The following is a 14,586-nucleotide window of genomic DNA, read 5'->3' on the forward strand; positions in this document are numbered from 1 at the left end:
GGAGCCGGACTTCTCCAGCCGGTAGGGGGAGGGGGAAATTCTCAAAAAGAAGCAATAAGTGATATGATACCTGGGAAGAAGGGTGTCATGATGAAGTTAAATCTCAACAGATGTGGATATCATATCATGCATTTCTTGTTTAAAATCTATCTTCCCAGCTTCAGTTGCGGGGGGGAGTACCCCATCCTTTCTCAACATCCCAAAATCACGTATGTGAATTCAGTGCTAGCAACTGAAAATGTGGCTTATACTAAACCAAATTCCCTGGACTGCAAGGAGACCAAACCCGTCGGTCCTAAAGGAAATCAATCCTGAATATTCACTGGAAGGACTGATGCTGAAGCTCCAATACTTTGGCCACCTGACTCAAATAGCCAACTCATTGTAAAAGACCTTGATGTTGGGAAAGATCGAGGGCAGGAGGAAAAGGGGGCAATAGAGGATGAGATGGTCGGATGGCATCACCAACTCAGTGGACATGAATTAGAGCAAACTCTGGAGATAGTGAAGGACAGGGAAGCCTAGTGTGCTGCAGTCCATGGGAGAGAGGATTGTTGTATGGCAGAAGCCAACACAACATTGTAAAGTAATTATCCTCAAATTAAAAATAGAAATAAGAATACAAATGGAAGTCTGTGTTGCTTTGTTAGCATTGTTTGTTTCATGTAGGCAAGGGTCAGCCTAAAGATGTGTTGTTAAAATAAAAATCGGAACTACCTGGGGCGGGGGTGGGGGTGGCGGGGAACAGGTAAATACCAGCAAAAAAAAGTTGAGAAACATGGAGATTTAAAGAGGGAAAGTGCTGGATACACAACCTCTCTGTGAATTTAAATGCTTTTCACTTTAGTACACCCTTGCCAAAACAAAGCGGGGGAGACCTGGCCATTTCTGGTACCCCTCTCTCTTGTCCTTTAAGCACCCCCCGACCTACAGTAAGCTCTGAGAGTGGAAAATGAAGGAAAAGAAAGATCAGCAATAAGACCTCCTCACCCAGTCTGGTCCCTGATCCTCCTGACTGGCCATCAAGGAGCAGCTGTAGAGACAGACGTAAAGGCTGTGTCTGCTCCTGATTGGTCACAAAATCTCTCTCTTCCCATTGGCTGGCGTGGCTCTTGATTGACGAGTCTCCGAAGGTGATGGGAAACTGGGCTTGTTTTTCCACCTCAGGTGTGAATGATCTTGCTTCAGGAGTTGCTGGCTCCTGGATATTCATTCCCATGAAGCTGTTCACAGCTCTCTTTCTACCATCTCATCACTGGGCTGAACTGAACAGTCTTCTCTCACTACCGTTGATGGAAAGTGTGGAGACTGGTGTCAGGAACCTTCCGCTCATCCTCTGAGTGTCTAACTTCTCACATGTGTGCTTCCCAAGGGAGCCTATGGCGTGTGTCCTCTCAACTTTCATAGCAGCACCTAGATGAAGCATTCATATATTAGGAAATCTACGAATATTCCCGAGTAAACTAGCTGTAGATGGAAAGGGCAGAAATTAGAATTAGCAAATGTCTTTTTCTATTGTGATAAGAACGCTTCATGTGAGACCTACAATCTTAAATGTGTGTGTGTGTTTTTTTTTTAATTTATGTACTGCTTATTGAATTTTGGCCACATCCCTCAGCATGTGGGATCTTAGTTCCCTGACCAGGGATTGAACCCACAACCTCTGCATCAGAAGGTGGAGTCTTAACCAATAGACCACCAGGGAAGTCCCACTCTTAAATATTCAAGTGTCTGACACAGTATGGTTAACTATAGGCATGTTTTGAATAGCAGAACACTGGAACTCATCTCGCATAACCAAGAGTTTATACCCACTGAACGTTTACCCCCAACTTCCTCCTCCCTCTGCCCCAGCCCTTGGAAACACCCGTTCTATTCTGGTTCTATGAGTCTGACTATTTTAGGTACTTCATAGCAGTGGAATCATGCAGTATTTTTCCTTCTGTGGCTGGTTTATTTCCTTGAGCACCACATCTTCCAGGACCATCCATGTTGTTGCATATGGCAGAATTTCCTTCTTTTTCAAAGGTGAGGGTTCCGCCACAGGTGTCTCTGGATACCCCACTACGGTCATCATTGAGACCTGTGGGGACTTTGCCCCAGCATCACTCTTACCACCATCACCCACCATGGACAATCACAAGAGTCTCCACCAGCTTTAACATTCACTGGATGCTAATAATGCAAAAGCCCTCCAGGTAAGAGCATTTAAGGCAAGATCTGATTGTCTTCAGCCCTCTGAAGCAGGTGGTATCATTTACACCCTCCCTGCTTTTCAAAGATATGTGAGGCCAGCAGGTGGAGGCCAGAGTTTAGAACATCCCTATTTGGTTAGCCTTAATTTTAACCTTTCTTCTGAGCAGCCTCCTAGGCAACATCAATCCCACTGGGAGTTTAGAGAGAGTGAGGCTGGATCTGTGGGCAGGTGTGGCTTCAGTTCAGTTCAGTCGCTCAGTCGTGTCCAACTCTTTACGACCCCATGGACTGCAGCATGCCAGGCCTCCCTGTCCATCACCAATTCCTGGAGCTTGCTCAAACTCGTGTCCATTGAGTTGGTGATGCCATCCAACCATTTATCCTCTGTCACCCCCTTCTCCTCCTGCCCTCAATCTTTCCCAGAATCAGGGTCTTTTCAAATGAGTCAGCTCTTTGCATCAGGTGGCCAAAGGATTGCAGTTTCAGCTTCAGCATCAGCCCTTCCAATGAACACTCAGGACTGATCTCCTTTAGGATAGATTGGTTGGATTTCCTTGCAGTCCAAGGGACTCTCAAGAGTCGTCTCCAACACCACAGTTCAAAAGCATTAATTCTTCAGTGCTCAGCTTTCTTTATGGTCCAACTCTCACATCCATACATGACTACTGGAAAGACCATAGCTTTGACTAGACGGACCTTTGTTGACAAAGTAATGTCTCTTCTTTTGAATATGCCATCTAGGTTGATCATAGGTTTTCTTGCAAGGAACAAGAATCTAATTTCATGGCTGCAGTCACCATCAGAGAAGGCAATGGCACCCCACTCCAGTATTCTTGCCTGGAAAATCCATGGACGGAGGAGCCTGGTAAGCTGCAGTCCATAGAGTCGCTAAGAGTTGGACAAGACTGAATGACTTCACTTTCACTTTCCACTTTCATGCATTGGAGGAGGAAATGGCAACCCACTCCAGTGTTCTTGCCTGGAGAATCCCAGGGACAGGGGAGCCTGGTGGGCTGCCGTCTATGGGGTCGCACAGAGTCGGACACGACTGAAGCGACTTAGCAGCAGCAGCAGAAGTGATTTAGCAGCAACAGTCACCATCTGCAGTGATTTTGGAGCCCAGAAAATAAAGTCTCTCACTGTTTCCATTATTTCCCCATCTGTTTGCCATGAAATGATGGGACTGGATACCATGATCTTGGTTTTTTGAATGTTGAGTTTGAAGCCAAGTTTTTCACTCTCCTCTTTCACTTTCATCAAGAGGCTATTTAGTTCTTCTTTGCTTTCTGCCATAAAGGTGGTGTCATCTGCATATCTGAGGTTATTGATATTTTTCCCGGCAATCTTGATTCCAGCTTGTGCTTCTTCCAGCCCGGCATTTTGCATGTACTCTGTGTATAAGTTAAATAAGCAGGGTGACAATATACATACTTGATGTACTCTTTTCCCAATTTGGAACCGGTCTGTTGTTCCATGTCTGGTTCTAACTGTTGCTTCTTGATCTGCATACAGATTTCTCAGGAGGCAGGTAAGGTGGTCTGGTATTCCCATCTCTTGAAGAATTTTCCAGTTTGTTATGATCCACACAGTCAAAGGCTCTGGAGTAGTCAATAAAGCAGAAGTAGATCTTTTTCTGAAACTCTCTTGCTCTTTTAATGATCCAGGAGATGTTGGCAATTTGATCTCTGGTTCCTCTGCCTTTTCTAAAACCAGCTTGAACATCTGAAAGTTCATGGTTCACATACTGTTGCACAAACAAAACCTTGTATACACCAGGATCCAAGAGAAAGGAGCAGTAACCCCACAAGAGACTGACCCAGACTTTTCTGTGAGTGTCCAGGAATCTCTGGCAGAGGCATGGGTCAGCAGTGGCCTGCTGCAAGGTTGAGGGCACTCTGTGTGGCTGTGTGTGCATGGGACCTTTTGAAGGAGGTCACCATTATCTTCATTGAAAGTGAAAGTGAAGTCGATCAATCGTGTCCAACTCTTTGCGACCCCATGAACCGCAGCACACCAGGCCTCCTTGTCCATCACCAACTCCTGGAGTTCACTCACACTCATGTCCATCGAGTCGGTGATGCCATCCAGCTTTAGCATCAGTCCTTCCAATGAACACTCAGGACTGATCTCTTTTAGAATGGACTGGTTGGATCTCCTTGCAGTCCAAGGGACTCTCAAGAGTCTTCTCCAACACCACAGTTCAAAAGCATCAATTCTTCGGTGCTCAGCTTTCTTCACAGTCCAACTCTCACATCCATACATGACCACTGGAAAAACCATAGCCTTGACTAGACGGACCTTTGTTGGAAAAGTAATGTCTCTGCTTTTTAATATGCTATCTAGGTTGGTCATAACTTTCCTTCCAAGGAGTAAGCAGAAAGTTGGATTAAAGATTTATTGAGCATGGCCTGGCCCATCAGAACAAGACTCAGTTTCCCCCACAGTCAGTCTCTCCCATCAGGAAGCTTCCATAGGCTTCCTTATCCTTCAGAGGGCAGACAGAATGAAAACCGCAATCACAGAAAACTAATCAAACTGATCACATGGACCATAGCCTTGTCTAACTTGATGAAACTATGAGCCACGAAAGTAGTACCTGCATGAAGAAGTGGGGGACTTGAATAAATAATCCCAAAAGACTCTTCAATGTCTATTTCCTTACCAGCACAGCCCTACTTCGTGTAGTCAACTAAACAGAACAAGCAAGGTATTAATAAGCTTATTGAATATGAAAACCTAGCTATAAAAAAGCAACTGTGTGCTTAACACATGACCAGTTAATCTAGTGTGTATTAGGAAAGCACTGTGAAAGTACTGCTGCTGCTGCTGCTGCTGCTGCTAAGTCACTTCAGTCGTGTCCGACTCTGTGCGACCCCATAGACGGCAGCCCACGAGGCTCCCCTGTCCCTGGGATTCTCCAGGCAAGAACACTGGAGTGGGTTGCCATTTCCTTCTCCAATGCATGAAAGTGAAAAGTGAAAGACACTGGTGATTGGCTTATGCCCCAAACAGCCATCCCACCAGGGTGCCCTTCTGGACCCCAAAGCTTCCCAGGGACCACCAGTTCAGGACCACCCCCACCCCGGAGCTGCCCCCTCCCCTTGTCACCGAATGTCCCCCACACAGCGGCTCAGCGGGCAGCACAGGGATCTGCAGACCCTTCCTCCTCTTTCCCAGGCCTGCAGGTCTGGCCTGCTCCACGCCCCAGACAAGAGAAGACTCAAGACAGTGGTTACTGAGCGGCGCCCCCGCCCCCGCCCCGCTCAGCCAGGCAGGAGCAGTGGAGCTGGGGGGTGGCCGGCAGTGACCCCTGAAGGCAAATGGCATTCTGCTGAGGGGCCAGCCGAGGCAGCGGCAGAAAAGGGCAGGAGAAGGCACTCCCTGGTCATCCTGGGCACCCGCGGGGTCTTCAGGAAACATGCCCTCCGGTCTCTGAAGGCTCCCCCCTGCCTCAGAGTCCAGCAAGTGGGTCCAGAGCCTACGGGTGGGCAGGAGGAGCCGGCACCTGCAAGGTAGAGGGGATGGAGTCAGTGGAGGCCTCAGCCCACCCCAGCAGCCCTCCCCCCTGCCAAGCAGCCCTCCCCCCTCACCTTCCAGCCCTCTCCCTCACCTCCCAGCCCTCCCCCCTCCCTTTCCAGCCCTCCCCTCCAGACCAGCTGGTCCTCAAGGCTCCAACAGAGGGTCAGTCTTTGTGGTGGCACTGGCAGCCCAGCCCAGACCGTAGAGCTGCAGACCTTGTAGCGCCTGTCCCTCGGGAAGGTGGGCAGGCGGTCCACCCTGGCCAGACCTTGCCCTGGGCGGCGCCCCTGAAGAGGGCCAGCAGGATCTCGCTGGGGCAGCCGTGTTCCACCCTGCGGCATGTGGGTGCTGTCATTGAGACTCCAATGCAGACGGAGCAGCCAAGACACAGGTCCACCTGGGCACATAGGTTGGCCAGAGAGGGCTCCTTGGTGGGCAGGGACTGGACCCTGGCAGTGCCCTCTCTGATCCTGGCCTGGTCCTCTTCAGGAGTAGTATCTGAGGTTTAGCTGTCCTCCGGGTCTGTTCACCCATGGTGACAAATCTGGGACAAGAAGAGCAAGGACCAAGTTTGGGGTGGAGGGCATGCAGGCCAGGTGACACACACCAGCCTCTCCCACGGGCAAGGGGCCCAGGAAGTAGAAGCAGGGAGAATTCTGCTGACTGGACAGAAGGTTGTCAGGTCCGGGGGAGCTGGGCCTCACTGACCTCGACCCAGCCAAGGCAGCCCCGCCCCCCACCTCTGAAGGGTCTCAAGGGTCTTGCCTATGGAGAGTCACCTGGATGGATGGGAAGGAGGTTGCCTGGCAACAAGAGACCTGGAAACCAGGGGGAGCCAGTGATGGAGCATCAGCCCTGAGTCGAAGAACTCACCCACTGGGAAATGGAAACCTCCATAAGAGAACCAGAGACCTCAAGTCAGGTGAAAAGTGAAAGTGAAAAAGTCGCTCAGTCGTGTCTGACTCTTTGCAACCCCGTGGACTGTAGCCTGCCTGGCTCCTCTATCCATGGGATTCTCCAGGCCATAATACTGAAGTGGGTTGCCCGTTCCCTTCTCAGGGAGATCTTCCCAACTCAGGGATCAAACCCAGGTCTCCCACATTGCATTCAGATTCTTTACCATCTGAGCCACCAGGAAGACCCCCAAATCAAGTGGCTGTCCATAAATAAGGATGGCTAGAGCCAGCTGGGGACCAGGGTCCAGAAATCTGCGCTTCTCCTGGCCCAGCCCTGAGTCAGCCCTCCTGGCTCTGCACCAATTAATAGAAAAAAAAAGAAGAAGAAGAAGAAAGAAAGAAAATAAAAAATATGGGCAGGAGACCTAAAACAGACATTTCTCCAAAGAAGACATACAGACAGACATACAAACACATGCAAAAATGCTCAACATTGCTCATTATCAGAGAAACGCAAATCAAAACTACAGTGAGGAACCACTCAGAATGGCATCATCAGGGATTCCCAGCGGCTCAGTGGTAAAGAACTCCCCTGCCAACGCAAGACACACGGATTCAATCTCTGGGTCAGGAAGATCGCTTGAAGAAGAAAAGGACAACCCACTCCAGTATTCTTGCCTGGAGAATCCCATGGACGGAGAAGCCTGGTGGGCTACAGTCCATGGGGCTACAAAGAGAGACTATGGATGTTAACAAGAGAATAGAGAAAATAAGAGGGTGGAGCCCAGAAAATATGCAAAATAACATAAAAGGTGCAGGAAAGCCAACCGCAACAAAAAGCTTTCCTGCCCAGAATGTCAAATCTGGGGGCAGGGCTGGGGAGTGGGGCTGGCGTGGGGGGGTTTGCCCAAAACCAAAATTTATGAATATGTTTTTTTTTCTATTGCAACTTTTAAGATTTTCTTTTACCAACACCCTTTATTAATTTGACTATGGTAATGTCCACAGATGCTTCTCTTTGGCTTTCTAGGCTGCAGTCCATGGGGTCGCTGAGGGTCAGACATGACTGAGCGACTTCACTTTCACTTTTCACTTTCATGCACTGGAGAAGGAAATGGCAACCCACTCCAGTGTTCTTGCCTGGAGAATCCCAGGGACGGGGGAGCCTGGTGGGCTGCGGTCTATGGGGTCACACAGAGTGGGACATGACTGAAGTGACTTAGCAGCAGCAGCAGCAACAGCAGTATTTAGTTAGTTAGTTTGGGCCGTGCTGAGTCTTCGCTGCCCCTCTAGCTGTGGTGTGCGGACTTCCCGCCGTGGTGGCCTCTCTTGTTGGGGAGCATGGGCTCTAGGGCACATGGGTGTCAGTAATTGTAGGGAACGGGCTTAGTTGCTCTGCATGGAAGATCTTCCAGGACCAGGGATCGAACCTGTGTCCCTTGCATTGCCAGGTGGATTCTTAACCACTGGACCACCAGGGAAGCCCTTCTTTGCTTTTATACTTAGAAAAGTTGGTTGAGTTTCTACTATTTTTTACCAAAATTCGGACGTCTTCAGTTGTTAGTTCTCCATTTCTGGCCATTTTCCTGTCTTGACACCGTCTGTGACTCCAATGAAATGTATGTCATTGATGTTGATAATACTTGATATTATCCTACAGACACTTTTCCCTCCCCACAGACATTTTTAATTTTTATTCCATCTTTTAAAACATTTTAAATTGTAGTAAAGTACACACGCCAAGGAAATTTTAAGGTACATTTTAAGTATACCATTCAGTGGAATTAGAGAGCATTCATATTGTAATCATCGCTATGATCCACGCCTAGAACGTTTTGTTTTGCAAGACTGAAACTCTGGGGACTTCCCTGGTGGTCCAGTGGTTAAGGATCCACTTTGCAGTGCAGGAGACGCAGGTCCCATCCCTGGTCAAGGAACAAAGATCCCACATGCCTCAGGGAGATTAAGCCGGGGCACCGCAACTACTGATCTTGGGCGCCACAGCTAAAGAGAGCGAAGACCCGAGGCAACCGAAGATAAATAAGCAAACATGTTTCCAAAAGCAATAGAACAAGTTTCATGGCTGTAGCAGTATAATTACTGTAGCCACATTAAAGAAAGTAAAAAAGAAACTATGTCAATTATTTTCACATCTTAAACTTTGTCCGCTCAAGCTATAATCAGTTCTGGAAAGATCTTGACAAAGATCAAGATGTTAAATTCCCTCTATGTTAAATCAGGCTTCCCTGGTAGCTCAGCTGGTAAAGAATCCGCCTGCAATGCAGGGAACCCCAGTTTGATTCCTGGGTCAGGAAGATGCCCTGGAGAAGGGATAGGCTACCCACTCCAGTATTCTTGGGCTTCCCTGGTGGCTCAGACGGTACAGGGGGAGGCCTGGGTTGAAATACCAGAACCAGGAGTGTTAATATTTCTGTTGGTGTCTTTGCGACTTAGTACTAGTGATGGTAGTGACCTAGGTCCACAGTATCTCTATGGGTTGGGATTCATGGGGACAGAACCTCACAATGAATCATTTTCAACACATTATAAACATTCTCATACACATTTTCCCCAGACAGGGACAAGGTCGTACACTTCACAGAAGCAGTAGCTGTCTGACTTGCCTGGCTTCTCTTGACAAGCCCATGCCTATAAAATGTGGACTTGTTCACTGCCCAGAAAGCATCAATGCGCTGCAGGAGGAGCCCACTGTGGGGAGGTTTACATGTCCTTTTGGCGCTAGTGGTAAAAAAAAAAAAAAAAAAACTGGCAATGCAGGAGATATAAATGACACAGGTTCAATCCCTGGGTCAGGAAGATCCCCTGGAGGAGGGCAACCCACTCGAGTATTCTTGCCTGAAAAATCCCAAGGACAGAGGAGCCTGGCAGGCTACAGTCCATGGAGTTGCAAAGAGTGAGACACGACTCAGGGACTGAGCACACACACATATGTCCTTTCTGCTCTGTGATCTCTCAGGATGGAGACATCAGATTCATTTCCCAGAGAATATTCACAATTATCAGTTGATCATTTCTCTTTTTCTGTCTTTCCTTTTTACTTTTGAATTATGAAAGTATGATAACACATTTACAGGAGATTTGGAAAATACAGAACAAAGTTACATATGGTTCTACTATATATTATGATCATTTTTAAGTAGATAAATTATGAGTTTTAGTTGGAGTTTCAATATCAAACTGTCAAAAATTAATAGAATGAACATACAGACAGGTACAAAGATATAGTAGACCTGAAAAGCACTATAAACCAATTCAACGTAAGTAAGATTTATACAATTTTCACACAACAGCAGGATACAAATTCTAGTCAAGTTCCCATAGACTATAAAATAGGAGACATTGGAACATATCCAGGGACATAAAACAAGATGTAAAAATTTCATGATCTAAAGGTTCAATTGATCATTTCAATGATCAATTTCATGCATTCTAATGTTAATCTCTCTATATTTCCTATCAACACTTTTTTAAATCCCTTTCTATATGTCCAGGAATGCTTTTTTCCAGTACTAATAGCCCAGAATGTGGTGACATGCTGGAGGTTCAATGAGAGACTTAAGGAGGGGGCTCCGTGGGTGACTTGGAACCAAGGACAAAGTCCTTGCAGAGTCATGTGGACGTGAGGGAGACCTGAGGATTCTGAGGAGGGAAACTCTGGTTTCAAAGGGGGCATTTTCCAGATTAAACAGACCCGAGGCCATAAATAGAAAGGGCTGTGGGACTTCAACTCAGGAGAAAGCCCAGCCTCCAGACCCCATGCTGATGATCAGTGTGAACACATTTGGAACAGCTTGGAAGAGTGAGACCATGAGGGAAAATGCCCAACGGGAGACACAGTGAAGGGAGCCCCACTGCTCTGTGAGTGTCCCTTCCCTGGCTGTGACTTTCACTGTAAACTTGGGCTCTCCCACGGGGAACTCAGAAAACTCTCCCTGCCCTCTGCTCAGCCGCTCACGGGGACCTTCTCAGTAATTGCCAGGAGTTGTCAGTAGTCCCCAGGCGTGGGTGAGGGTAATGAGCACTGGGGGTAAGATCTGCCCCCCACTGGAGATGCCCCAGACTCTCCATGCAGACAGTGTCACCTCCGCTCCAGATGACATGATAATGGCTCCTCTGTGGGGAGAGCGGGCGCAGGGACCCTGTCCCTATAACTGGGGCCCATCCTGACTGACACTTCCCTGCACAGAGTGTGGAGCCAAGTGCAGGCAGGTGAGTGCTCCCTTGTGTTCAGTCTCAGGGCAGGAAACAGGAGAGCCGGCTCTCAGCAGAAGAGGAGCTCAGAGCTGTGTTGTCAGTGCCTTGGGCAGACAGGTGCTCCCCTGCCTTGACTGAGCTGCCCCGTCCATGCCCTGGCTGGCAGGTGGAAGTGGGGAATGTGCTGGGGTGTGTGTCTGAGGGGGACCAGAGCTGTGAGTTCACTGCAAATCCTGTGTCCTGGGGTCCCTGACAATGAGGGGAAAAGGGAGGGGTCACTGTGGAATCTGTTCAAGTCCTGTATGACCAGAGCCCTGGACGTCTCAACCACATAAAAAATGATCTAGAGACCTCCTCAGACCTAATAGATTAGGGTTGAGTGTGAATAAGGTGGAATAATGATGTGCAGAGTTTGGGTTAGAACCTGAAAGTCCTGAAATAAGATCCAGTGACAGACACATACACACACAAACAGAAATACAGAGAGAAAGGCCACCCTGTAACAACCTTCACATTTTCCTTCACGGGATGCAGTTGGCTCAGTAATTTCTGCCATAGTATCCTGTCTCGAGTCTCTCTGTGTTCTGTATTATGTATATCAATGTTGCTCATGTTTTTCTCTCTCTAATCAAACGACAAAATGCGCTCAGCCTCTTTAACATGAGGAGCAGGGGAAAGAGAAAAAAATTTTTGCACTGAGATAGAATCCAGTTAACCTCCAGTCTGCCAAATGAGTATAAAGGTTGCAAAGTAAAGTTTTTTGAAAAGATTAGAATTAGGAAGTAAAGCAGTTTCCCCTATGGTAATTCAACATTATATTTGGAAATACAGCTATCATCTGATGTGTGTATCTGCAGATATTCATATGTTGAAAACCTAAACCTTAAAGATACTGGTGTCAGAAGATGGAGCCTTTGGAAGTGCTCATATTAAGTGGGTGGGCATTTGTGAACAGAATTCCTACCTTGTCAAAACTCATGGAAACTGACCTGCCCGCACTGGACTTCCCTCCACCCCCCAACACCTGTGGGTGCAGAGAGGCTCCTGGGGGGCTGCAGGTTCTGGGATGTGTGTTCCTGACTCAGCACAAGAGACCTGCTCTGGGTTCATTTCTGACTCTGGCTGTGGGGGTGCCCCGTATGTGACTGTGTGGGGCTGGGGGGTCATGGGTCATGTGGGGTCAGGTATGTCCTGCAACCTAAGTCGTGGTTGCTGGTGTCAAGAAGGCACCTCCCCTGTGGGGTTGGTCTCTGTATCCAGGAAATGTCCAGGTAGGAGATCTGACCACATCACTGACCCCAATAAATACTCAGCCCTATGGGAAGGAGATCCAACCAGTCCATTCTGCAGGACATCAGCCCTGGGTATTCTTTGGAAGGAATGATGCTAAAGCTGAAACTCCAGTACCTCATGCGAAGAGTTGACTCATTGGAAAAGACTCTGATGCTGGGAGGGATTGGGGGCAAGAGGAGAAGGGGACGACAGAGGATGAGATGGCTGGATGGCATCACCGACTCAATGGACGTGAGTCTCAGTGAACTCTGGGAGTTGGTGATGGACAGGGAAGCCTGGCGTGCTGTGATTCATGGGGTCGCAAAGAGTCGGACACGAGTGAGCGACTGATCTGATCTGATGGGAAGGAGGTCATGGACCATAACTGATTATTGAAATTGCAGTGTATCTGAAATGTACATCATGATTTAATATATGTACACATTGTGAAGGAGTCCACAGTTGACTGAATTGATGCATCCATCACCTCACATAGTAGGTGTCATCGCCTGTAGTCACCAGGTTCTACATTACTCCTCAGTCTTTGTTCATCTTATAACTGAGAGATTGTACCCTCTTCTCCCCTTTCCCCCAACCCCAGTTCCCAAGCAACCACCATTCGACTCTCTTTCTATGAAATTGAATTTTTTTTCAAACTCTACCTATAAGTGATAGAAGGCAGTGTTTGTGTATGAATATTTCACATACCAAAGTGTCCTCGAGTTTTACCCACGTTGTTGCAAAAGGAAAGATTTCCACCTTTTTAACCTGAGTAATATTTCCCTGTGTAATATCCCACAGCTTCCTGATCGGTTTATCTATCAGCAGACCCTTGGGCTGTTTCCATGTCTCGGCTGTTGTAACAATTCAGCAATGAACATAGGGGTTCATTTACAGATATTCATCTTTACAGATATTACTTCAAGATCTGATTTCATCTTGTATATATACTAGAAGCCCAATTGCTGGGTCATATGGGAGTTCTGGTTTTAACTTCTCAGGAACTTCCACAACATTCTCCACAGAGGCTGTACCCGTTAATATTCCCACCAACAGTGTGTGAAGTGTTCCTTTTTGTCAAGATCCTTGCCAATGTGTTATCTCTACTCTTTTGGAGACTAGACACTCTAACAGGTGAGAGATGCTATCTCATTGTAATTTTGACCTGATGACTAGAGATGTTGAGCACCTGTTCATGTACCTTTAGGTTCTTTGTATGCAGTCTTTGAAAAAAAAATCTGTTCAGGTCCTTTCCCCATTTTAAACTGGATTATTTGGGGTTTTGCACAATATTATTTTACATTTTGGATATTCATTCATTCGTGGATATGTGGATTGCAAATAGCGTCTCCTATTGCACAGTTCCTTTGCCCTGCAGAGGCTCTTATACGATGAACCCTCACTCTTTTACTTTTGTTGCTGTGTTTTTGTTGTCAAATCCAAACCATTACAGCCAAGATCAATTCAAGGAGCTTACTTCTTTCCTCTAGGAGTTTGATGGTTCCAGATCTTACATCCAAGTTTAATCCAGTTTAGAACATTTTTGTGTGTGGTGTAAGATAGTGTCCAGATTTTTTTTTTTTGGAATTTTAAATTTGGATATAATTGATACAACATTATGTCTGTTTCACGGGTACAAAATAACAATTAAATATTTCTCTACATTGCCAGTTGATCACAGACAGTCTAGTTTACATCTGTTATACATGTAGTTATATTTTTTTATTCGACCAGAATCTGTAAGGCTTACTCTCTCTCTTTTCATCGTTAGATGTGGATTTCCAGTTTTCAAACACCACTTATTGAAGGGACTAACATTAGTCCATTGCATACCCTTAGGGCCTTCGTCAAAAATTAATTCACCAGAAGTGTATGGGTTAATTTCTGCGCTTTCTGTTCTGTCCCATCAGTCTGTCTATTTTATGCATATTTTATGCAAATTTATGTTGCCATAAATTTGACATATGGTTTGAAATGAGGAAGTTGGATGTCTTGTTCATCTTTCACGTGATGCTTTGACTATTTGGGGTATTTTTTGGTTGTATACAGATTTGGGGATTTTTTTTTTTTTTCTGTTTCTGTGAATACTGGCATTGGAAATAGTTGAACTGAGCCAACAATGTTGCTGAACAAGGCAGACATGTTTTCTAAGTTTATAGATCTTACATGAGGATAGAAGATCAGGTTATACAAGTAAATAGAGAGCTGTTGTATAACATAGGGAGCTCAGCTCAGTGCCCTGTGATGACCTAGAGGGGTGGGATGAGGGGATGGGAGGGAGGCTTTAGAGGAAGGAGATACAGGTGTATTCATATCTGATTCACATTGTTGTACAGCAGAAACTAACACAATATTTTAAAGCAATTAACCTCCAATTTAAAATTAAAAAAAAATAAAAGTAAATAGAAAAAATTCAGAATAGTGATGGTGAATGATTTAACTGGTATCAGAAGTATGTTATCCAGGTAAAGTCATTTCTCTGGACTAT

The sequence above is a fragment of the Bos indicus genome, chromosome 18, assembly GCF_029378745.1.
Source record: "Bos indicus isolate NIAB-ARS_2022 breed Sahiwal x Tharparkar chromosome 18, NIAB-ARS_B.indTharparkar_mat_pri_1.0, whole genome shotgun sequence".
NCBI lineage: Eukaryota > Metazoa > Chordata > Mammalia > Artiodactyla > Bovidae > Bos > Bos indicus.